This window comes from Strix uralensis, chromosome 2 (assembly GCF_047716275.1).
Source record: "Strix uralensis isolate ZFMK-TIS-50842 chromosome 2, bStrUra1, whole genome shotgun sequence".
In the NCBI taxonomy this organism is placed as follows: Eukaryota; Metazoa; Chordata; class Aves; order Strigiformes; family Strigidae; genus Strix; species Strix uralensis.
In genome coordinates this window covers 2,322,775-2,348,910 of record NC_133973.1, presented here as the reverse complement: position 1 = coordinate 2,348,910, position 26,136 = coordinate 2,322,775, and the positions used below count along the sequence as shown (strand labels likewise).

The window sequence follows — 26,136 nt, the reverse complement described above, 5'->3', positions numbered from 1 at the left end:
GGTGTATTCTCTTTAACAGTATCGGGAATAGAAATCTGTTAGTGGTTTTGTTGGAAGATGTTATGTAGGATTCTTTTTTCACCTGGTCTCATTCACTTGAGTTTGGCTGCTGCTATGTAGTTTGTCAATTTGGTGACCATTTCATTGAAGTAAAAACTGTATTGTTCCAGATAATTGTGCTTATTAGACCCAGAACAGGAAGAATTAAAATTTTCAGTGTTTTAAGTTGTGCTTTTTCCTTTTTGAGGGGGTTACGGGATGGAACCTTTGGGAGAGTTTGTTATCATTTGTGTTTTAATTTTGCCAGGTTCTGACACGTGACAGTTTTGTGTATTTGGAACAAAAGTTTGCGTTTTGTTGGGATTCCTTCATACATATTGGCAGTGAAATGTAGTGTTTTTAAAACAATGATGCTTCTTGTTGTGATATAAAGGGAAATATAGCACTACCGCTTCATAATATTTACTATAGTTAAGTAAAGACAGACTAAAGTTTTCCAAATGTCCACCAGCATTTTAAGTCACTGTTTTGGGATGTCCAAGCTGGAGCTATTTAGTGAATGCCAGAAATAATGAGGGCTTTTAAATTTCGGTTTAGAACTCCATGTCCAAATATGCCTAGACTTTGTGTTACTTTAGATCTCCATTTTGCAGTTTAAATTCATGTCTCTTACCCGTTCAGAGAGGAAAGTAGATGACTGTTAAAGTACTGCCTGGAATTTAAAAAAAAAAAAAAAAAAAAAAAAAAAGAAAGAAATCATAGCACAGTAAGAAAAATAGCTCTTTCATATTTGGGAGAGGAATTAAACCTGCAAATTTATGTTCAAGTTGTGTTTCGGTTGTTGGAATTTCTTCAAAGGGATGCTAAAGTGCAAATGGACGTTCATAATTTTTTCAGGTGCATGCTGAAACAATCAAAGAGCTTTCTTTTCCTGATACTAAACCTAAAATATGTGACTTTAACATCTAAAGTTGACTCACTACTTTTGCAGTGCAGAAAGAAACGGCACACCTCCTTCTCCCCTGCCCTGTGGGCAGAAACATGAGATATGCTGCAGTGACTGCAGAAGGTGGTATGACAATGCCGGCTACCAAGGAGATGTATTTGAGCTGACCTATCATGCCTATGGTGTCCCCATATTTCTTTCCTTTCCCCTTTGCCTTTCATTATAAGGTGTCCCAAATCTGTAATTTACAACATGCTGTTCCAGTTTTGCTCTGATATATTTGCTACAAATAAGTAGGAGTCTATGCGCGTGCATAGCTCCCCGTGGCAGTGTCAGGCCCGTGAGACAAGGGGAGCAGAGGCCCCCACAGAATGCAACATGGCTTACGTCTAATGTGACATTTATTTGACTCGGAAAGGCAATTGATTAAAGTCTCATCAGACCTTTGCCATCATGTATTATGTATTTATCCAGCAGGGGCGGTTCATAACGGCCCCTGACAAATCCTATTATTTTTGTTGCAGAACTTCATAATATTGATAAAAAGTGTTAATGATACTCAGGGACATGAAGCGCACACCGCTTATGTTAACACTTCCTGCAGCAGTGGCAGAACCATTTCTGTGTGTGGCAGGGACCATGTGCCTTCAACATTTGCACAAAGGCACCGGTTTATCGTTGTTCTACCTCTGCAGCACAAGGCAGTTTAGGCAGAAGCAGCAAAGGTAGGTAGGCAGGTAGGTAGGTAGGTAGGTAGGTAGGTAGGTAGGCAGGTAGGTAGGTAGGTAGGCAGGTAGGTAGGTAGGCAGGTAGGTAGGTAGGTAGATAGGCAGGTAGGTAGGTAGATAGGCAGGTAGGTAGGTAGGCAGGTAGGTAGGTAGGTAGGTAGGCAGGTAGGTAGGTAGATAGGCAGGTAGGTAGGTAGGTAGGCAGGTAGGTAGGTAGGTAGATAGGCAGATAGGTAGGTAGGCAGGTAGGTAGGTAGGTAGGCAGGTAGGTAGGTAGATAGGCAGGTAGGTAGGTAGGTAGGTAGACAGATGTGTGGAAACCCAGAGCTGCAATCCCTCTCCGACAGTGCTTTGCTGTGTGACTGTGCATAAGTTGTTTCCCATCTGTCTGCCTTTGTTTCTTGACCTGTAATACTAGAGTCACACGCTTTCTTGCTTCTTTAAGTCAGGCTTATTCCACAGCCAAGGGCTTCTTTGTGCTTCTCCCTTCACAATTTAGCAAACTCTGTAGGAGCCTCACTTTATTTTGGACGTGTGCATAAAGTTTGTGTTGTTTGTACTGGTTCTCTCCTTTGTCTCTGGAAGATAGGTCCTTCAGGCTACTGATACTTTGAATTCTTTTCTGTATCAGAAAAAGTAGAATTGGGACATCTTTACATTAGAAGCTGTTAACGGTACCTGTCAAGCATGTTTCTGATCTAGAGATAATAACTGACTTGTTCTGCCCTCTGTCGCAGTACCCAGTACTGGGCTCTCATACCCCTACCCACAACTTGCCGATGATTCAGTCGTCTTCCTCCTCCTTCCCAAGGTTGCACACGTGTCTGTCTGACTATATGACATCAAGGTTTTGGAGGTAGAAGGATTTCATGGATCTCTCCCCCAAACGATATTCCCACTTAAGAGAAATACAATTAATCTCTGCTCCACCTGAAAGTCCTCAGGAGTTTGAGAGAAGCAGGTGGATTCTATGTCAAAAATCAACCTTTTCATGGAAGAAGAGTCTTCCAACCGGACTTGAGGCTTTATATCATATTGTCAACAGCATGTAACAGTATCAACAATACTAAGGTGTTTTACAAGTAAGATAGGTAGCTACAGTAGGATAAAGAGCTACAGTAGGACACTTTTTTTACTTCCAGAGCACTACCTGTTCAGGTGGAACCCATGCACTACTGAAGAGTTATCTGCTGTTAGCTTCAGTAAGTGCGAATCAGAAATGCCCAAAAATGATCCAGATTCAAAGAAGTTGCAGGACATGTTAACCTAATACCATGAACATCTGTCCATTTCCTTGGTTTCTGATGTAACCAGATTGTATTGGACTCCAGCATCATTCCTATTAGATTCAACACTGATTCTAATCCTTGTTATTTGACATCCTGTTTAAAAAAAAAAAAAAAAAAAAAGAGAGTGAGAGAGAATAAAAAAGTGCCATTTATTCCTCAGCTTCATGAAGACATATTCGGTCAAGTAATGATGACCTAAGGGAAGCTGAGCAGCATCTTACTGATCTCATCATAGTTATGAGAACTATCCATCATATGGTCAGTGATTTGTATGTCAAAAGACACCCAGCAGTATTCCAGCCTGCCAGTTGCCAGTTTCTGAGAATACGTATTTGCTTTATCAGACATGATGATGCTCAAATCTTCTTTGATATCTATGTATGTGTCCCTGCTGTTGGTACTTGTTCACCACCAAACTGTCATCTGTTAGCACTCTGAAACATCATCGTGAAATAGCAACTAATTAGCACCGTCTGAATTCCTTTATTTGGTTAGCGTGCTCAGTATTGTTTTGCAGATGAGGAACAACAACCGTGATTGCTACATCAGGAAGAGGGAGGAGGCATCTTTTCTCTTCTCAGGTTTCTTGAGAAGCTCTCCATTACTTCAGAGGAGGATAATAACCTCCAGGTCAAGCTTACTCATGAATCAAAAGTGAACATTTGCAAAATGCCAAAAAAGTCTAGATGTAATAAGCCTTATGTTTACAACAGCTTTCAAGCGTTAGCATTTTTCAAGAATTATCATAATTAATATAATAAATAGACATGTAAATTATCCAGGAGAATCAGTTGATCTGCTTCTGAAAATAAGGAGTAATGTTGGAAGGGAATGGTCACCTACACGGCAATCTGAGACAGGAAAGGGATATTATTTCCCCAGCTTTTATATGTCTCCTGAAGGAAGGGAATGTTCCAAAAAAGAGAACAACATGGGCAGAGGCCCTTTATTTGGCATTTGGAAATGAGAGAAATGGTGAAACAGGCTCAAAATAACAGTGAAGCAGAAATTCTGCTCTGATGTGTGTATAGAAATCAAACTGTGTAACTGGGAATGCACCTCGGGATGAATGTTCTTGAACAAGTGCCACAGCTTTAAGCTTTATTCTTTATCTGAAGACATAACCATCAAATGGACTTAAGCAGTAGATTTCCATAATAAAAAAACCAACTTTATTTTAAAAATATCTGACAAAGTGCATGGTTTTGTTCTAAAACATCTTTAATAAAAATACACCCAATATCCAAAAAACCAGAGTAGTAGTCAGGTTGAAAAAAAAGGACAAAACTTGATACTAGTTTTTCATTCAAGCATTAGTTTAGGTGTTACCGTTCAAATTATTTAACAAGCAATAATGGCTGCGTGTAGCTGTGCAGTTGATGTGTGGATTACAACAGAGGCATGCATGCAGCCTGCTTTCTAATTGTAATACCTACAAGATATCCACTGAAGTTGGATGAAATTGAATTTAAGATTGGCCAGCATGACAGCTGAAAATGTCACACCTTTCTGCTATTTTGCTTACTAGAGATCTTTTTGTTCTGGGTTATTTTTCATCTAATTAGTGTAATAAAATGTATTGAGTGTTATCTTTTTTGAAATAGATTACAGCAGGGAAAAAAAAAAAAGTCTTTAGACAGTTCTAGGAGCATAATATTTTTGATTTAGCTAGAAAAAGAAAGGGACAGAAAGAAAATGCAGTTGTTCGGTGTGCTTTTACCCCACACTGGCATAATTTAATATATTCGGATGGAAAAGACCACCTTGCTGAATCAGTAGCAGCATTTCCTACAACAGTTTGAACACCAACCATCAAAATATTAAGACAGGCCAGTTTGTTAGGTCTGAAATCACTGTGCAAAATGGCACAACTACAGAGTGGAGCAGAGTTTTTCAGAATATTCCCTTTGCGGTTATGGTAAATTATCTTCCAAGTGTGGCAAGGATGTTGCTATTCTAGTTATATCTCCAAACGTCTCTTTTTTCTGAAATGTATTGTCAGTCCTTCTCCTTATGCAGAAATCTTCTTTGATGCACCCTGCTTTAACAGTAACCTGTCTCCATAAAACGTACACGCCAGACAGAAGGTAAAAATGGTACCGAGAGCAAGTGGCACTGGAGGAGTGGTTAGTATAAAACTGGATACCCAGAAATAAGTGGTTTCCCAAAAGTCACCTCTTGATCAAAACATAGATTCGACTACTGAAACTGGCATCAAAATAGGAATACTCACAGAGGTCTAAATGCCAGACCACATCTCCATATTAATGCTGAATGTCCTAGGACACCGCGATTGAAAATGAGCTTGTAAGCGCAGCTCCTCCATCTCCTTTTTCTCTCTGCTTCTCCCACTTAAAAAAGAAACGAAAGCCATCTGCCACGTAGTTTAGCTGTGTGCCATTACACAGGTGTACGTGTCAAAACATGTGATTAGTCTTCAGGCCATGCTTCATGAGGGCTGTTTTACCTCTTGGTAGGAATGGGAACTCTTAGACATAAAACATTCACAGCGTATTAAGAAATAATGTTTTCTTCCTCTGAAGTTCTTGTTCACTGCTGCTTCTTTCCATCATTTGGGATAATATCATGCTGAATAAGGTTCACATATTCAGCCCCCCAGGTAATATTTTCATTTCATATGTTTGCATGCCCAAAATATTAGATTTTTGCACACCACCAAAAGCAAATGCTTTTGGGTTTGAATAGATCTCACTCTCTCCTATTCCATCATACTGAGGTTTAATAGAATAGCTGTATCAGTTTTCTGAATGCTGTTTTCTAATGTTTTAGCTTCTTAAGCATATGCTAAACAGCTTGATTTTTCAGAGACAAAATTGGAATCCCAACTTCAAATAGCATACAATTTAAAGGTATTCATGCTTCACCCAATCACCAAAGTAAGGATCAGTTGCAACATTTGGATCTGGATGTGTGTTTAAACTTCACATTCATCTGTGTTCACTTATCCTAGATGTCTGTAAAAGGAATTAATTGAATTTCACTTTTTGCAGTAAATCCACTTTTACATAAAAGGCAAAAATTAATGTGTTACATTCTGGATGCTCTGCAATACGCACTGAAGGTTGCGAAGGAAACCTCCTATGTGTGATCAGCTTATAACCAACCCCAAAGAATGATGTGTTTCAGAAACTGTTTTTCAATTTTTGCACTTAACATATCCTTCGAGTTTTGGTCTTTAGTGTAAATTTCTTGCGTGAATGTCCGTGCGTGCTTAGCGTGGTCTAGTTACGACACTAATTAAATTCTGCCGCAGAAGGCTAAAACAAAAACGCAGCTTTTCTTCCAGTGAACTTTAATGGAAAGGTAACAATTTTAGCCATTGAATTACCTGTAGACTGAGGCATGCCTCAGGGAAGATTGTCAAAAATCCTGGTTTTTTTCTTAACTTGTTGAAAGTATGCTGGCAGATCATTTCTTCTGGAGCTTGCAAGTTAATCTCACATTGATACCTTATATTGTGACTTCTGTGGCACTGTCTTCACCTTCCATCCTGGCATGGCTCTGTTTTGATGGATGTCATCCTGGTACATACAACGTGCCAGCGTGACATCGTTGCCTTGCTAGTGGTGACAGAATCACAGAATCATCTAGGTTGGAAAAGCCCTTGAAGATCCTCCAGTCCAACCATGAACCTCACACTGACCGTTCCCAACTCCACCAGATCCCTCAGCGCTGGGTCAACCCGACTCTTCAACCCCTCCAGGGATGGGGACTCCCCCCCTGCCCTGGGCAGCCCATTCCAACGCCCAACAACCCCTTCTGCAAAGAAATCCTTCCTAAGAGCCAGTCTGACCCTGCCCTGGCGCAGCTTGAGGCCATTCCCTCTTGTCCTGGCGCTGGGTCCTTGGCTCAAGAGACTCATCCCCCCTCTCTGCACCCTCCTTTCAGGGAGTTGTAGAGGGCCATGAGGTCTCCCCTCAGCCTCCTCTTCTCCAGACTAAATCCCCCCAGTTCCCTCAGCCGCTCCCCATCAGACCTGTGCTCCAGACCCTGCACCAGCTCCGTTGCCCTTCTCTGGACACGCTCGAGTCCTTCAATGGCCTTTTTGGAGTGAGGGGCCCAAAACTGAACCCACTCATCGAGGGGCGGCCTCACCAGTGCCGAGTCCAGGGGTAAGATCCCTTCCCTGTCCCTGCTGGCCATGCTATTGCTGATACAAGCCAGGATGCCATTGGCCTTCTTGGCCACCTGGGCACACTGCTGGCTCCTGTTCAGCCGGCTGTCAATCAACACCCCCAGGTCCCTCTCTGACTGGCAGCTCTCCAGCCACTCCTCCCCAAGCCTGTAGCGCTGCTGGGGGTTGTTGTGGCCCAAGGGCAGCACCCGGCATTTGGCCTTATTGAAACTCCTCCAGTTGGCCTCAGCCCATCGCTCCAGCCTGTCCAGGTCTCTCTGCAGAGCCTCCCTACCCTCGAGCAGATCAACACTCCCACCCAAATTGGTGTCATCTGCAAACTTACTGAGGGTGCACTCGATCCCCTCGTCTAGATCATCAATAAACAGCAGTAGCCCCAAAACCGAGCCCTGGGGGACACCACTCATGACCGGCCGCCAACCGGATTTAACTCCATTCACCACAACTCCTTGGGCCCGGCCATCCAGCCAGTTTTTTACCCAGCAAAGCGTGTGCCCATCCAAGCCTCGAGCAGCCAGTTTCGCCAGGAGAATGCTGTGGGAAACGGTATCAAAGGCCTTACTAAAGTCAAGGTAAACAACATCCACAGCCTTTCCCTCATCCAATAAGCGGGTCGCCCTGTCATAGAAGGAGATCGGGTTAGTCAGGCAGGACCTGCCTTTCATAAACCCATGCTGACTGGGCCTGATCATCTGGTTGTCCCGCATCTGGTCAGCCCAGTTTGTCCTATTGAAAAACTTCACAAAATGTCATAGCCTGAACAGATCAAGAAACGCATGTAACATGTTCAGGGAGAAGCAATGCTTTTGTAAGTCCCTCTGTTCACCAAGTATTTCTCCTCCACGTCTTATTCCAGCAGCATTTTGTTGGGAGGCAGGGTCCAGCATTCAAATGAGATCTAAGGCATTCAGCAAGCAGATTTGTAGATGAATGGGCATCCTGTTTTGGGAATAAAAATATTTTAAAAGCACAGAAGTGAACTAGATATTTAATTCAACTGTACAAGTAAACTGCTGTTGTAGCATCTTTGAACTACTGAGTTGTAGCATCTTTGAACTTCCCAAAGGACAGAACCATGGAAATAACATGGAAACATTACAGGTGAATGAGGCCTAAATATTGGTAATGAGCAATTTATTGAAGTTGATTGATCCTTTTGTGGCTGTTAAACACGCTCCCACTTTTTCCTACTTTATGCCCCCTTCCATTGAATGGCTTCATAAAGAAATGTTATCCACCCCCCCAAATCTTAATAGTTAGAAAATGCTATTTTGTTTATCTTAAAAATTGTGGAAATATAGCCTTCACCTTGCCCAATAATTCTTTTTTCACCGTTGCCCCATCTCCCCTTCAGGTAAGCATTTGCTCACCTTACAGTCCTTTTGCAAATCTTCATTTTAACTCATAATTTCCCTTGTGATACTGTATCAAATGCTGTACTGATAGATTAAATTCACTGCATTTCCTTTGTCTGGATAATCAGTTATTATATCAAAGAAAGTTATCGGGTTAGTCTACTGCTGTCTACCTTTGGCAAACTCATGTTGTGTTCTATCTCATTTTCCATTTACCTGTGTGTCTCATTTTTTCCTTCAACATTTACTGCACTCGTACTATTGAAGCTCCTGATGTTACATCAACATCAAACAGGTGTAAGTGAGATCAGAATCAGTTTCAATACACTGTAGCACTGCCTTGCAAAAGCCTATTCATTCTCACGCTTGCAAAGTGTTAAGTTCTCATCCAGCAGACAAATAAAATACCGGTTTTTATTTTTCATTGTCATTATAGCAAAGGGCAGGTGAGCTGATTTTGAGCCTTGGCTGGTGAATGTTCGCAATGATTTGCAAAAGGGTTTCTAGAGATAGAATCAGAGACATCTACCTGCACATGAGAGTGCTTGGGCACTTGCATTAGCAAAACCTTAATGTATGTATCAGTAATGAAAATCTTAATTAAGAACGCTGCATCATTGTCCATGAACACTCTTTCTTTCTCTGTGTGTGAAGTCCTTTGTGTATTGCAGCATCTACCTGGTCCAGACAGACAGAGCCCTTGAAGAGTGTGTCTGGCAGATCTTCTCTTGATTATTAACAACTAGCAAATGGCAAACTCTTACTCTTCTTTTGTCTCGACACTGATGCTCAGAATAGTAGAGCGCACAGCATAACTTACAGGTTGTTTGGATTTTTTTCTGTTGCTTTTTCCACCTCATTATTTTATTGGTGGGTTTCAAAATCCAGTAGCATTGATTAGAACTGAATTACGTAGCTTAGAGTTGCCAAAATGTGAACAGACACCTATTTACCCAATAGTGTATCTTTTCCTTTAGAAACAATACACTTGCCTAAGCCATGTTCTGTATGCACAAAAAGTATGCTAATGGGACGAGAAGACTGAGATTTTAATCTCTTTAAACTCAGGAAATTTAGAGTTAAGGTTCCCACAGCAACCTTACCTCTGCCCCTGGCTTTCAATAGGGTCTTTTACTGGATGATCCCTAGCTGTGGGCTTTCCAAGGCAGATAGTACAGAGACAAGACAGTGTGATGGGTAGAAACTGCTGAGTTTTCCCCCTGTAATTGTATTCCAGTGACATTTTGTTTGCTGAGCACTGCCTATATGTTTGATGTGGTTTGAAACATTCAGAAAACCCCTCGAAGTAAGGGACGTACAATGGAGTTATAGGTGTACCGATAGAAGCACAGACAGTGTGAGGTAAGGGTGTATGCATGCACACACATTTCTCTGTGTGAAAGCCCATCAGAGTTGTATCTTTTGCTTTCAGATGAGTCAGACTGTCTTCTCAGATTCACTGTCACATCACTGACATTGATAGTTTCTGTGGATGCACACCTGCACGGTAGGAGGATATGGCCCAGGAAAGGCAAGAGCAGGAGGTGCTACTATTTGCTTTGAGTGAGAAGCAGCTATGGGTGTCTCTTCGTGTCTGTACAAATCAGCACAGTTAAGCCCCATATATAAATCTAGACATGCAGTGACTTTCCTTTTGCAGAAATGTTGCATCTTTAGAAAGAGTTCCTCCAGCCTGACAGAAGAGTTCCTGCTGACGCCAGTGGCTCGTGCAAGGCATAAAAGCCACGTATGTCTTTATGTCATCACATAAAAAAATAGTTCTGAGAGTGAAACCCGTGTAATCCAATAATCAATCAGACTACAGCTCCTGTTTCAGCCACCGTTACTATTCTCAAAACCAACACTTACTCCACTAAGACATCCAAACCTGAAATACTCCAGATTAAATGAGGTGTTTAAATTAGGTAAATGGCTGATTCTTATCTGCTTGGTATTGTGTCAGTGCATTTCTATCTAGGCAGAATATAAGTGAGGAATCACCTCCCATCTGATTTGGTGCCATTCTATACCGAAATGCAAAGATGCAATAATTAAAACTGTAGAAGTATGCAACGCCAAATTGAATTCAGAATCTTTATGGAAATCTATGGCCATCACAGAGGAGCGCCACGTGTTGTGGGCAGGGGGGAACGGTACGGTTGTCCTTGTCCCACCTTAAGTGCCAGCTCCAAGGTTTTTTTAGAATACATAAACGTAGGTCTGTACTAGTAGTGGAAGCATGATCTTGAAAGCAGACCATGCCAGCTACACATTTTCTGACCTTATTGGCAGCTATTAGCCCACCAACTGTTAAAACTCAGTATAACTAGCCTGGGCTTGGAGAGACCGGCCTTGAGCCACCCGCCAGCAGACAGGGCTGATGAGTGCACGGGTCCAGCCATTGCCAGTCTCTCCGGAGTGCAGGAAGCAGAGCTGGGTCCTGTAAAAACACCAAGCTAGAGCTTTAGCCGTGCTCCTCAAGAGTGCATGTGCGTATGCAGAGGGCACCGCAGGCAGGTCTGAGACTGACAGGTCTGAGTCTGTGCCCAGTGTAAACAGTATCCCCCAGTCCTCCCTGTTACAGCTCAGATTGCAGTAATAGCCTCTTTTTTTTCTTGTTTTTTTTTTTCTTTTTTTACTGGTCATTTACACAATTGAGTGTCTACAGTTTGAAAACTGTAGCTCAGTGTCTGGGAGAATCTTTAAGAAAAGAAAAATATTTTAATATGGTAATAACCTTGTTTTTTCAAAACCAAATGGTTTTAAACATGGCAGCGCCGCTCCTTCCCTTTCAGGACTATGTACGTGTCAAGTTTGATGTTTTAAAACAAAGCTGTGTTATAATTATACAAGCGTGTTTAAGAAAAAAAGGCTTATGGAAAACTTAACAGCTGGAAACTGTTTTTTACATACTTGGATGACTCAAAAACAGCTGAATGGGTTGTTGCAAAGCTTTACCAAAAATGTCATTTCTGGATTGAGATGAGGCATGAGAAATATCTGCTGAAAAGGTAACACTTTCAGAAAGGTATAAGCAAATACAGATAGAGATTATTTAATTCATCAACTTCCACTGTACAGTTGTTATTGTAATGCTATAAAAATAAAAGAATTCTTATTTATATAGTTTTTCAAAGATCTGTACTAGACTTTAAGGCACTAAGCTTTGTAGCTGTGAGGTAATCAAATATTAGTATTTATGTTTCATTGGAATATCTCGTATTCAAACAGAAAAACAAAGGCATGGAGAAAGGTGCAGGGCTTGCCAGAGTTTACACAGGAGACGACCACGCTCAGCTCCCGGCTCGTCTCTCCCTCCGACTCCCATTTCAGGCACACCCGGCTTGCAGGTGAAGAGCCTCGCTCACACGCACGCGCTGGGCTCAGGTACCCAGCTGCCTTCGTTCTGTCTCCCACTTCATTCCCAAAGGCAACGTCTGCCAGATTCTGCCTACTGTGATCGTGAAGCTTGACTATATTCAAGTATCGCCCCCAGTTACAAGCGTGCACGCACTCCTTCTCCCCCAGTGCTCCCGAGGGCTGTCAAGGTGAGAGAGCTGTCACCGGAGACCTATTCTGGGGTCTTATTCAGGGCATGGTCCAATCTATAACTCAATAACAATCATTTTACTGTTTGAAACCTCTGTCAGGGAATAAATACGATTTTACTGCTGCTTAGTTTGGATGTTGAGCTGTATTGGAGGAAACTGCTCTTCTTTCATACTGAATTTTGTTTCAGGGTGGTGTGTGTGAAAAATAACACAAATAGGAGTATTTTTGGATGATCATACTGAACAGTCAGCAAGAAGAAAAATACAGTATGGTGAAGGGAAATCTGTTTGTAGTAAAAGCAATATGAGCTTGTGGTTTGCTAACAAGACCGAGACATGACTTTTCACTTTAACCCTAGCCGTAAAACTCCCTCTGATGCTGAGGAAATCACTTGATCTCCTGTCATTGCACCTCAGTTTTTTCCTCTCTATATTAGTGGCAATCATGTCCCAGCTCACCAGAATACTGTTCCTCTTGAAGTTCAGTTATTATCAGAGGTTTTGTAGAGATGCTTTTCTAACCTAACAAGCCCACTCCTTGTCAACGTTCAGAGTGCCATTGTCTTACTTTCCCGATTAGACGGGCTTTTATGGCTTTCACTCTTTTTAGCTCGGCAGAACCACCGATTCTGGGAGGGAGAGCAAGACTCGGCGCTGCCTTGTGCATTATGCAGGAGATTTTCAGTAGCAACCCCAGGTTAAGAATTCAGCGCTGGTATTTCAGTGGGACACAAATATAATTTCATTTTCTAAGCGCAGCTGATCTGAGCTCCTTGAAAAATGGTAATCATGAGACAGACTTCAGCTTGCTGTTTTTGCAGGCACATTTGCAGTAGCCCCAGATTTAGTTAGATTTAATCTGTGCGCCTAAACTATGGATTCACGTGAAGAAAAAACTCGAATTTAGCCATCTAGGAACACCTAACTCCACCAATCCCCTCGGCACAGCAGGGTGCCATCGATCTTTTCTCAGTTTTTTGAAAGCTTTGGCTGTGTGCCCTACTTATTGACCATCTTGCTCATGAAGGGCCTCAGTTTTGTTTTCCCTTTGTAATTTCCCCTTTGAGGCACCTAGTATCGCTAGTGGTTCTCACAAGAAGCTGTCCTTGTACTCCTACTGCAACCAGAATCACAGCCTAAACCAGCTTTTAACTGGGCATTAGGAGGAAATGATGCTCTTGTCATTTTGCTAGCAGCGTCACTTCCACAGCTCCACAGATAACTTTCTGATCCAAAGCTTCTCCACTATTGCATTTGTTTTGCAATTCTCATGCCTAAAACAATTCAAACGCTGAGCAGTGTTGCTATGCATCTGTCTCCTTCTTGTATGTATATATCCTATGCATCAGGAAGTGCCAGGTTCATGGATCTTCTTATCAGAGCTCACCAGATTTTGCTTTCTTGAGTCATCTCTTAGATTGTATGTTTTTTAAATATTTGTTGACTAGAGGATGATATGTTGAGATGACTGGATAGAGAAAAGAGAAGAATTAATAAAAGGCAAAAGTCAGCGAGTTGCTTGGGTAGTCTCTTGGAGATAAATCCTTCCCTGGAGAAAGAGTTACATCCTGTAAGGCCCAGGACAGTTCGAGTATAAGAGTTGCAGGCTGGCAAATTCTCTGCTTTCCTGCTAACTATTATGAACAGAACTTACAAAAAACCCACAACAGACCTTTAAATACAATTACATTTCAACTCTGCTTGAAGGAGGAGAAACAAACTAAAAGCTAGTAAGCAGTCTTAGAAAGAAAGTATTTCCCATTATAGTCCATAAAAGAATTGGCATCATTTAAATAGCACAGGTGCATATGGGAGGCATTTAGGAAGCAACAGAAACTTTGCAGCATCCTGTTTGCTCCCCACTCCACTCCAGCAGGCTTTGTTCTTCAGCATAGCTGCCTTTGCAGGATTACATCTTGAGTTGTCCCCATTTTTGACTGAAAGTTTTCAGGCTTTGTCACTGAGAAGAAGTATGGAGAGAAAACTTGCCCCTGTACTCGGCACTGGTGAGGCCGCCCCTCGATGAGTGGGTTCAGTTTTGGGCCCCTCACTCCAAAAAGGCCATTGAATGACTCGAGCGTGTCCAGAGAAGGGCAACGGAGCTGGTGCAGGGTCTGGAGCACAGGTCTGATGGGGAGCGGCTGAGGGACCTGGGGGGGTTTAGTCTGGAGAAGAGGAGGCTGAGGGGAGACCTCATGGCCCTCTACAACTCCCTGAAAGGAGGGTGCAGAGAGGGGGGATGAGTCTCTTGAGCCAAGGAACCAGCGGCAGGACAAGAGGGAATGGCCTCAAGCTGCGCCAGGGCAGGGTCAGACTGGCTCTTAGGAAGGATTTCTTTGCAGAAGGGGTTGTTGGGCGTTGGAATGGGCTGCCCAGGGCAGGGGGGGAGTCCCCATCCCTGGAGGGGTTGAAGAGTCGGGTTGACCCAGTGCTGAGGGATCTGGTGGAGTTGGGAACGGTCAGTGTGAGGTTCATGGTTGGACTGGATGATCTTCAAGGGCTTTTCCAACCTAGACGATTCTGTGATTCTGTGAAAACAGTGAAAATTTTTGTTTTCTTGCCTAATTGAAACAGCAAAATTCTGGCTGTTTTGGCATGAGAGGCAAGGCAGAAAGTACAGCCTCTCTATTTTAAACAATGTAAATTCTACAACCCACTTTGCAGAAATGGAGCCGTGGAGGTAGGCAGGATGGGTTGTGGGAGAAACAGGCTGCAAGAAGAAGCAATGCCATCTCTTGCACATCTCTAACAGTATGACCCTTTGATACTATATATGCACAAAGTTTCTCTGAGCTTGCATGGCAAGGTTGTGCTACCTGTGTATGTGGCCCACCTGCATGTACATGTTATTTGTGAACCTTTCCCTCGCCCCATTTACAGTTTGCCCGGGGATTTGACAGAGTTTTGCAGTATCAGAAAAGTCTGGCTTGTCAGATGTAGTGTTAAATGAAATTGGTTTGTATTGCAACAGGAATTGATGGGAGGATCAAAGTCCTGGTATAAAATAAAAGGAGTTATTTGGCTTCTGTGCGCTGAAATGTTTCTATTTCCCTCCATCTTTTTCATTAGTATATTAAGCTTTTGAGTTCTCCAGTAGTGAGGAAAATATTGTACCAAAATGGTTATTAAAGAGAGGATTGCCTCTTCAGTTGGTGTGAGAAGGGGTGCGTGTTACTTCTGTTGAAGGGTCTCAGAAACTGTTGGGCTTCTTCTTGATCAACATTTCATTTTAAAATCACAGAGGTGTGCACCTAGACAACATGGTATATGTGATAATTCTAACTTAGCCTGAAAAGCCTGCGGTCAGAAATTTGGTTAGATTGCCTGTGTCCCTCAGGTCAGGAAGTAGTTCTGGTTTACAAATCTAAAAGGCAAAATCTGTTTTAGTATTTCTTAAATGTCAAAACAACTCTCTGACCTCGAAAATTACATTCTCTGTATACTTTTTTGTGCTTTTAAGTAAAAAACATGCCTTTTTCTTGGTGAAATATTGTAGCCTGTTAGTCATCAAATCTGAGGATTTAGGGAAGGGAAAGTGGCATTAACTCATCTTTTCTTTCCTTTTGCCAGTGCAAGAAGGGGCGTCGTTCATATCAATGGCAGCTGGAGGGAAAAAGACTTGCTAACCTTTAACTATGCTTCCAGTTGATTTCCGTAATGTACACTCTCTCTTCTCGACTGCTCAGTCCTCCGTCTGCAGCGTTTCAGACGTCATAATAATAATACCTGAGAGGGACAAGTTTCTCTGCTGTGTATCAGAAGTGACCTCCAGTGCCTCGAGTTTGGTCTGTCCCCATCTAAGCACTGCAGGAAGGTAAAGGCCATCTCTAGTGCAGCTGGCCAGTTGCACACTTCTGTAACTGATCATTCCTGACCCTTAATATGCTCAGTTGAACTTAAATATGACATTTGAGCAGCCCGTTTAGCTTACATACCTCCAGTGATTCTCCTTTTCTGTAAAGTCATTTTGCCACTTCTTGTTTGGTGGTTTTCCCTTCTCTGAAGCTGTGCCTTTCCTTCATCCCTTCTCCGTGCATCTCTTCTTCTCCCTCTTGCTTTTCCTTTTACAAAGCAGGCATCTGCATGGTGGCCCTGTTTCCAGCAGAGCAGAAGCAGCCTGTGGTTCTCGCTGTGAATGAGAAGTGGCATGGGAGGGAGCAGTCTGAAGCCCCTCTCTCCCCCCCACAGCTCATCCTCCCTCTTCCCAGGTGCTGCTGCTCTGCACAACAGCAACTTCAGACCCTTTGGGTTCTGATGTGATGAACCCCAAAATTTCTTACAGTGTGGGCTCTGGGCCTCTTCTGTCTCAGTTATCCATTGTATCTAATGTTAATGCATTCTCCAAGACTTTCTGCCCTAGGAGTTGCAATTACTGTGTAACTGTTGATGACTTAACTTTCCCTGGATTTCTGTGAATTAGGGAGGTCATATTTTCAACAGTTAGCTGCAGAGGAAACTGAGGCACAGGATGAATCACTTCTTGATTTAACGGAACACCTGAGCACAAATTTCTTTTCATTTAAGGATTGTTTTAAGAGATTTTCTGAGAAATCATTTGAAATGTCTGCCTCAAGTAGTCTGCTGAAAAGCATCTTAAAAAGAACTCTGTGGCCTTTATAGCAATTGATTAATTAGGCACAGTTGTTATGTAGAGATGGGGAAACCGAGGCACAGCATGTGCTTAAGGTCATACAACCTGAGAGCTGATGCTCACAGAGTTAAGCAGCTTTCTTTTCATAGTATTTTGAGCTTACATTCCTTCCTTTCTCCCCACAGTTGATCATTTAAAAGATTGCACAAGGCTCTTTGGAGAAGAGATTAAATTTGGAGGTGTTGGCTGGAGTGTTCCAAGGTGATGGTTATTCAGCCAGTTTACAATGTAGCGTTATAAATTATTAAATATATTAAAATGTTAAAAAGTAATACCTGCTCAGTGATATGCCAACTTAATATAGAGCAAACACCTACTACTGATCTGTAGTTAAATTATTTAATCTAGAACTAATCTACCGTTCAAACCAGTTTTGAAAATGAAATAGTTCTATCGCTGAAAATAATTAATTGTTCAAACCCATAGGGCTAAATCCAGCAGTGACCTAAATGATAGGAGAGAATTACACGTCAGACACAAGCATGTGGGAAAATAAGTAACAAAATAATATATGTTGCCCCGGTTCTCTCTTATCCCAGCCATTATCATGCACTTTTGTTGGTAGGGCTTTTTGCTGTGTTGGCTTTACCCCCGGCTTCCTCCCTCCATCATTTGAGTTCCAGCACTTTTATGACCATCTCACAGGGAAAGTTGGTAGAGGTTTACATTTTCTTTGCCCTGCATCCATTTACACCCATTCTGTGACCTGGCACGGGGCTTGGGCGGTGGCTGGTCCCGCTGAAGAGCTTGGCTCAGCAGGGCTGACCCGGTGTCCGGGGAGGGGAGCTGCCTGCCAGAGCACTCCCAGCGACCTCAATCGAATTGCTACTGATTCACCCTGATGTAAATACGAGCAGATCTCAGGCCAATAGACCTCAGTGATGAATTGTTTCCAGCATCCCATTTCAGGAAAAATAGTGAGCCCCTTTGAAGAAAAATAATAATAATTTTTTTTTTCTCTCTTCTCTCCAAATGTCTCCACAACATGGGGGAACGGAGAAGAGTAAATATTCAGCAGGAAATTTTTTTTCAACCTTCTTGGAGAAAAAAATTCTCCCCATAAATCAAAACAAGATGGAGCCCTGGAGCCCCACCTGCTGACTTGAGGAAACCAAAAGAAGAAGGGGAAGATGCCTGGTCCTGTGCCAAGCATTCAGTGCTGGGCTTGTAGAGCTGTGATGTGGCACTTAAAGCTCTAGGGGACCTGGAGCCAGCGTTACAAATGCAACAAAAACTCTCATGAAAAGGAGCCTCTTAACAGCGTTGAGCTGGTCTGCGATGGCCTCAGGAAATCCCCCTGGCTAGGCAGGGCCTTTTTATCCACTACATTGCTCTGACTCAAAGAGAAATCGCACGTAACCTCCTTGACCAGAAACTGAGCATGCATGTAGTCTGCAGCGTAGGGCTTTGCGATTTCCATATTTTCAGTTAATCATTTCCCACCTCCCACTCTGAAGAAGTCTGCCTTACCATTTTTTGCTGTCTCATTGCATGTAGGGCCCAATGCTGCAAGCGTGTGGCATGTCCTCAGTCATCAGGCTTTCCACCATCCTTCCTTTGTGGTCAGATCCTCAGCTGATGTAAACTGGCCTAGGGCCATTGATTTGAGTGGGGATTTTCACCGTTTGAGCACTCAGCCCTTTGATTCCCAGAGAACTACTCATTTTTAATAGCACCACGACTGACGCTACTTGTTTTCAGGCTCAGGACCATCTACAAGCGAATGCTTGCGTATTAATTACAACAAAGAGCAAATCTACTTGACATTTGATTTTGTTTTTCTTGTTTCCTTGCAAGCTTGAAAATGAGCTGCTTTTGCCAAAAAAAAATCGAAATGCATTTCACACCTTTTTTTTTAAACTTGAAATAGGCCCCTTGAAAAAACTGACATGTTAAACACCAGCAAGAAAATGATTATTTGGACATATGGCTCCTCTTCCTGAACTTTGCGGAGAGGTTAAATAACGCTCTTTCACATCTTAAAAGACTAGACTCCTGCTACATTACTAACATATTCTTATGTAATAATCCGGCACTGATGATACTTTATCCAGTCCCAGTAATGTAAGACTCATTTATGGTTCGGTCAGTTATGAGGGATTTTTTTTTTTTCACAGATTATCTTCTAATTTGTTCTTTTTCATTACTCTGTCCTGAAGTAGAATATAGAATAGAGAAGATTCATACACAAAAATATCTTGTGGCTCTGTCGATCAGCAGGGTTTTGCACTGTATGGATTGTTTCTATTAAACATTGCATGGTTAATACAAAAGTAAAACCAAATTTTAAAACCCCACTCTTAAATGAAGAGAAACTCATCCAAACCCATCCATTTACTTTTCAGATAAGGCTGTTTCATAAAGCGAAAAAAAAGTAAGAATTAAAATAAAAGTGTCAAACCACCTGAGATAATGAAATTTCACAGAAAGATCGTCATTACCTTTGTCAAAACTGATGTTAGCACTCATGTAAGGTCTGCAGGTGCTTGCAGAATGAATAGTCCTATAGGTGATCTGGACAGGAAACAGCAGCGCCCCGTGGTGAAAGCATGTGAAATTTTGGAGACTGAGAATGAAACTTTATGAAACTTTTTCATAAAGAAACAAGCTTTCAAAAGCCCCACCTCAGTAGAGCTAATGGCTGAAGGGCCAGGACTCCTCCAGTGGGTGAGTGAATGTGGGAGTCTCTTCCCTTCCAGGTCTCCTTCATCCCACCCTTAACCATCAGGCTCTAGAGTCAGCCTCTTTCTCTGGCTTTGAACTGGCGTTTCTGTCCTGGACCCAAGAAACTTCCCTAATAATATTTTCATTAAAAATTATGTTTACCACAAGTTGTTTCATGTTCAGTGACAGAACTCTGCAGTGGAAAATTGTGGAATCATAGAATCCTGGAATAATAAAAATCAGAAAGGACCTCCTTAAGTCATCTGGGTCCAACCCTCACCCCAGCTCAAAGCAGAGCCAGCGAGGATCGTTTGCCTTCTTAACTGGCTTGTTTGTGTGTGCAGCTATGCCTTTCTATGTACCCATTTTATAAGTACTTATATCCTACTGCACATTTTTTCAATAACTTGAGATTTTTAGAATAATTTTAGGTTCTCTCGTTGATAAGCAGAAACTCTTGATCAGAAGCTGTCCTGCACAGGAATGAATGTGTGGCTATACAGCCCACTGTACCAGACTCTTGCTGTGCCTGGTTCTTTCCTTTAATTGCAAGACCACTTTGTTTAGTGACAGTGGGTTGTAGGGGCTTAAATATGTCCCCTAAGTCATAAAATAATACAGTAACTGAGGACTGGCATTGACTGTGCTTAGACTGAACCCTGTTCCTGGACAGAGGGGGGACCCCAGTTCTGCTACCCTGCATTTATCGCTGCTCTCTGTTGCACACAGGATGTTCAACTAGCTGGAGCAGTGGTCTAATCTGATATGGCAGCTCCTACATTTTTTTCCTTTAAGTGCTTTACTTAGATGAATTAATTCTGAAAACACTCCTGTGACGTTAGTCATTGTTATGATTCCCATTTTAGAGACCCTGTGTCTAATTCTTAATTATACTAATTCTTCCTTATGCTGGTGAGGTTCCGGATCTGTGAAAGGGTCTCCCAACTCAGGGAGATGGATTGCAGAAATGTCAATGGCAAAATGAGAGTTCATTGCCCTGTAGCAATTTTCTGTTTCTCTAAGGTTGGAGAGAAATATTGGAAGACAAGTATAAAAGAGGCTCTGTTGATTTGTACTAGGGGCTACGCAGAAGTTGCATAGCTCAAGCTTGTGAGAGGTGTTGTATTGGCCAAAATGAAATTATTGAGATTGTTGACACTTCTTTCAGCGTGGCCACAATCTCATCAAAAGAAAGTGAAAGCCACCTCTGCTGCCCCTTCTTTTCCTTTTATCAAAATACATTGTCAGAGAATTGACACCCTACCCCCCCCAAAAAAACCCAACAAACCCAGAATGAGAGGCAGTGAACTTGAGGGAGGGAGGACAAGACTGAGACTTGCCCAAGAATGAATAGCAAGCCATTTTAAAAATAGTCATGTGCTGAAACCAGAAGGATCTTCTATCTTTCTGTATGATAAAACTACCCGTGAAATGTATTGCGAGATAATTAGGAGCAAACAGGCAGGAAAAATGAGTGATGCGCTCGCTACTCTTCATTTCCTGAGCCGGTCTTGTTCCAGTCACTTTGCAAGCTGCAGCTGTGTCTGTGGAAAGAGTAGAGGTGGAGATCAACCCTATCTGTGTCTTCTTTCCTCACGGCTTCACCCAGCCCAAGGACATGATGGACAATCATATCTGCTGCAGAAAAGAGACAGAACTCTACACCCTCCTCTGGCCCTTTGGCTTCCCACTCTATTTATATCCAAGAGAGAAGGTGGTGTGTGCAGAGTCGGAACCCTTGCAGCTGTCCCTGAGACAAAACTAATGGTTGGGTAGAGAAGCCAGAAGCCCTCAGGGGGTGGTTTTGGTGGGAATCTCACGGTTTTGGCACGCTGAGGCTGTACAACTCCTCAGACTGCTAGCAATACTGTTGTTTGTACAAAGGTTTTGTCCTGAATAAGGAATATGAAATAATTACAATTTTTACTCAGCGCTGAGCCTATGGAAAAGCCTACAGAAACAAGACATCTTTAGATAAGAAAGGCTGGAGGCAGAGGCACAATACCTGTCACCTCCAAATGCGGGAAATAAGATTTGTGAGTGTCTGACCGGACCAAAGTTAGCAAGAGGGGTATATAGCATGTTTCACGTCATCCTTTAGAACAGAAGCAGGGCAGACATCGGCTTTAAAGTTCTTCAAATCAAAATTATAATTGTCTTCCCATGAAAGTATGAGAGAAAATTAAGCCTCCTGACACCCTGAGATACTTACGCTTCTTTCAAAAATCATAGAATAAAATACAACAGAGCAGAGTAGAATAGTCTGAATATAACACACGATGCTGTTTAAGTAACTTTAATTTTGGAGCAGAGATGCAATCTGATAACAACAGTATGGGTCATGACAGAGGGTAGAGAGCAAGGTAGAGAGTTAATGATTTCAGTGTTTAAAAGTCTTCTGAGGCCTTCACAATAAGCATCCATATAAACGCACAGAAAACATGTCACCTGCAAAAGTCACCTCCTTGTTTATCTGCTTTTTAACCAGGGATCAGATTTCCTTAATTTGTTGTGAAAATTTGTTGTGAAAAACGACCCAGTGCGGCTGAAGAGGAAGAAAGACAGGAGTCTTGATCTTCTTGTGTCTTCTAAACCAGATGTTTTATAGAGTTCCCCTAGGTTGCACTGTTGCTTTTCCAGTGAAGGCAAGGGGATTGCACTGGTGCCCGTGAGGGCACAGCTCACTTTTCAGCATCTTATTGCTGGTGGCAATGTGCAAAAAAAAGAACAAAAATGTCTCTCGTAGCCCAATTTGCAATATTTTAATTTTTTTTTAAAAAGAGAAGCTCTTCCACAAAATAGGCCGTTATATTTGGCTTGTCTAAGAGAGACAAAATATGGAGCTCCTCTGGTGTTTCCATTTTCATTTCCCTATTATCAGCAAATGTCTGAAAGGAATTGTGTTGCACAGTGTCAGTAAAAGGTGCTTTAGGAACCAGTCTTGGACATTTGGTATAGTGTTATACGGGAGGGGCTGGTTCTGGTAATCAGTGCAATAGGAAATAATAGTCTGTTTGTTGTGCCCCAGAAAATCAAATTGCATATATGACAGAAATGGAGTAGGTTAGATGCAAGGCACGGTACCTTTCTCACCTAGCATACAAAGGTATCTACCAAGCATAGTGGTAGAAGTTAGGAATGACTGCATACTCAAAAGATAAGCAAGGAGTAGATTTCTGTAATAGGTGGACTTTCCAGTCTTTTCCTCTGATTTCTTATGTACTGAATGATAACCTTCTCCAACACGCTGTGCTGGTTTACATCTCTGAACAAAAAGCACAGACTCACAGCTGTTTATGAAGACAAGCCAATAAATCTAGAGGAATATATTTATACAACTTATCCTGAGATCACATAGTTAAACGCCATTTTTTCAGGTAGACAGAGCTCCTTCGTTGCAAAGGAACCAAATTCCTCTCTGTGCCACCCAGATCTGTTGATTTTCCATTAATGTCAGCTCATGTCAGCCGTACTGAGTGTTACAAGTTGCGCTGCAGAATACTTGATATACATTAAAGGAGCAAGTACTCTGCCATTCCCAGGTCCTTCCCAGTCTGCTGCTGTTTTGTGTCCTGCTGTTGGCTGGTGTGATGCATGTAAAAGTCAGAAAGTGAGGTGGCTTTTCCTTTCATAAGCCCTGCCGTTTGCCAGCGACAGGACTCATAAAGTCAGTTCTCATAAAGATCTGTTCCAATTCTGTAGCTGCACTTTCTTCGTATGGAGCGGGTGTCATACACATGAGCTCGAAAGCTTGCTGCAGCACAGATTGCCTTTTCCATTACAAACAGCAAACTTTATTCAGCTGATCAGGCTGAGCTTTCAATTCTCGCTTCTTTGGCTAAACCCCCCTGATAAACACAATGATTTGTATGAAGGAAGAGCAAGCAAGAGGATGCAATGCAAAGAGAGAGCTCATCATCATGTGCCTAAATGAAAATCTGTGATAAAATGTCAAGAGGGGAAGATGATGTATGGTTTTTGGAGCTGCTCTTGGCCTTTTGCATTTAGGCTTCAGGTCTGCTGCTGGTTGATATTCATGTAGAAATCAGGAGGTCTTTGACTTGTGTAGCTTCTAGTAGAAGGGGACCTACTGAGAGCAGGACTTAACACTAGCACTTTCTACATTAAACACTATAGGAGATTTGGGGATCACCATATCGGGAACACATGCTAATAAAATATGTGCCACATAGTAAAAACTCACCTGGGTGAAATGCTGCTCCTTCTGATATCAATGGAAATTTCCTTTTGACCAGGGGTTGCTATGGCAGCAAGCACTGGAAATGAGAACAAGGACATTTTGATATGTCTACACTGTGGATTGCAAATTATGATACCCGAGTTAGTTTTAAACAGTCTTGCAAGAAGTGGTCTAGTTAAGGCAGCCTGGAACGCCACGTGGCCTGATTTACCATGCCAAGCAGCTTGCTTTCCTCTGTGCTCAGGGTTCATCTGTGCCTGGGGTAGAGCAGAGGTGAAGAGGCGTTTGAGGGGATGCTCATTGTAGGGCAAGGGATGAGGAACAGGAGTAGTTCACATGGGATGTGACGAGGAGGAGTGTAGGGAGGGAGAAATAGCGTGAGAGTGAGCACGCTAGAAAACAGGAGGAACCGCAGTCCATGGAGCCAACTGAGTGGAGGGGATGGAAGGAAAACCAGCAGCAACAAAAGAGATGCAGGTCTGGGGACCAAAGGGTCTCCTTCCCTGGCAGTGCACTTTGCTGTGCTCCTTGGAAGTCAGCCTAGGGCTCCTGACTCTCAGCATTTCTGTTGTCAGGAAGACACCGTCAAACCCCCGAATGAAGTATCCTCACACTCTTCCAGTGGTTGATCACCTCATAAGCACTGTTCTACTCGTGCTGCCGATGACGCTGCCGGCTGAAGTGGTGAAGTTCTGTATTACAGCTCCGCAGGTGCTAACCTGCCTCAGCATCAGCAGCAACATGGAACGGCATTTGATTTTTAAGTTGGCTTTAAAAGAAAACCCTGAGAAATTATATTGAAAATGCATTACTGTAATGTTAATGTTATTAAGTCAAGCACTTAAAAGTTAGGAAGTGCCACAGTTGACGTTGTCTGTGCAACTTTACTGAGGGCCCCTTGTACCATTAGCGTAGCCTGTAATTACATGACTGCACACTATTTCTTCCAGTGAATCCCTGCATCAAGTGGTCAGGTCCTCAGCATATTTCATTAGAAACATACCCCAGAGCTGTTTTGCACCCTGCTGGATTATTAGTTTGGTACTGACCCAGGGAAGAGAAAACTACTTGTCTGTGTCACTGTGCTCTACAAAATCTCCTCATCTGGAAAGGAGTTGAGGCTCTGTATTTCTCTGAAATTTCTTTTTCTGTTCTTTGGTAGCGTCTTACCTCACAGAATCCCATAATATTTCAAATGGGAGCAATTTGTATTTTGGGGAGGCTGGGGAGACGACTCATAAATAGCATTTAACAGACCTCATTAAGTCCAATGTCCCATTTGCTTCTGCAGTTCATCCCTCTCCTATTGACCCTGGTTCGTTTTTCCTGCAATCTGTGCTGAGTCAACGGGCCCCAACGGGCTGGTAGGCAGATGCCACGCAGCCACCCAGCACGTGGCGTTTTAAAAGGTGGAAAAAGGGCAGGAACCCACCTTTCCCTGCAGCAGAGGGTGATGGAAGTACTGAAGAGTATTGGTACCTCCCATCACCTCTCCATTAATGGTGAAACATAAAATCTGGTGCTACCTTTGCCTGGAGGCGTGTGCAGGAAAGATGATGAAATTAATATAGAGAAGTTGCTAGAGCTTCTGTCTGTCTTTTGTTTCTTCTTTCCTTAAGCATCTGTACCCAAAATGCAAAGTGAGGGGGGAATCCCAGCGCTCCCTCTCGAAGGCCAGCAGTCAGCCGTGTTGTGAATTCCTTCTCTACTTTCTTCCCATGCTTTTGAGCGACGCTCGCAGGTTAGCTGTGCCCATTTAAAAGTTTATATACAACAGATGTTCACAGAGCTGATCAGGAATTACGGATTTACTGCTGTAGCTGCAGCCCTGTATGAAATAGAATGTGTTTAAAACGCAGAGAATATACCTGCCTCACAGAATAAATTCACACACACTCCTCTTACTGCCATTAGGTCGGGAGGGGACATCAGAGCCCTCATGCCCTGAAACCCAAAGCGGATCGCCAGCGTCTGACAAGGGAAAGTTCTGGCAGAGCAGAGGGGGTGATGTCCGGGCGCTGAACACGCTGGCAGCTCCCTCTCACAGCAGCGTGTTACCTGCTGCCTTCCCTCTCAGGGGGAGAGGCCGGCTGCCCCACACCTTTTTATAAGCAGACTTTGCTGAAGTGTCGTAAATCTCTGCCTTGCCCGCCCCGCAGCGCTGCTGCTGTGCTGGTTATCGGCAGCATTCATCCATTTGACCTGCACTTCGTTTCGCAACCCAAGGTAGAAGGAGTCCACCTGTTTTGGGGTGTAACTTCTCCCCTTCCCCAACGCCTGGGACTTGTCTAGTCCGATACCCAGCATTGCCTTCTTACAGCATCTCCGTCTGTATCCGGCAGGTACTCGGTTTGTCTGTGTCTGCGCAGACGTGCGTGGCAAGGATGTGCTCTCGGAGCTTGTGTAGTTCCCGAATCATAACATTCCAGTGATCCATCAGGAAAATTCAACTGAAGGGCAGCACGGTCTCGCTTTAACGGCACCGAAGTGGCAGGCAAACCTGCAGTCCCTTCCCCACCCCACAGGACAGGTGGTCTTTGAAGGCTGCAGGGAGGCGCGAGTGCTTATTTCGGCAAGAGCTGCGGTGCTGTGTAA

At 43.0% G+C, this 26,136-nt stretch overlaps 1 protein-coding gene across 13 annotated transcripts in view; it reads left to right on the top strand.

The window, feature by feature from the left end:
* The window catches only part of ZBTB20 (zinc finger and BTB domain containing 20), a 492,314-nt gene that overhangs the window by 373,356 nt on the left and 92,822 nt on the right, over window positions 1–26,136 (top strand). The gene's annotated exons all lie outside the window — the stretch shown is intronic.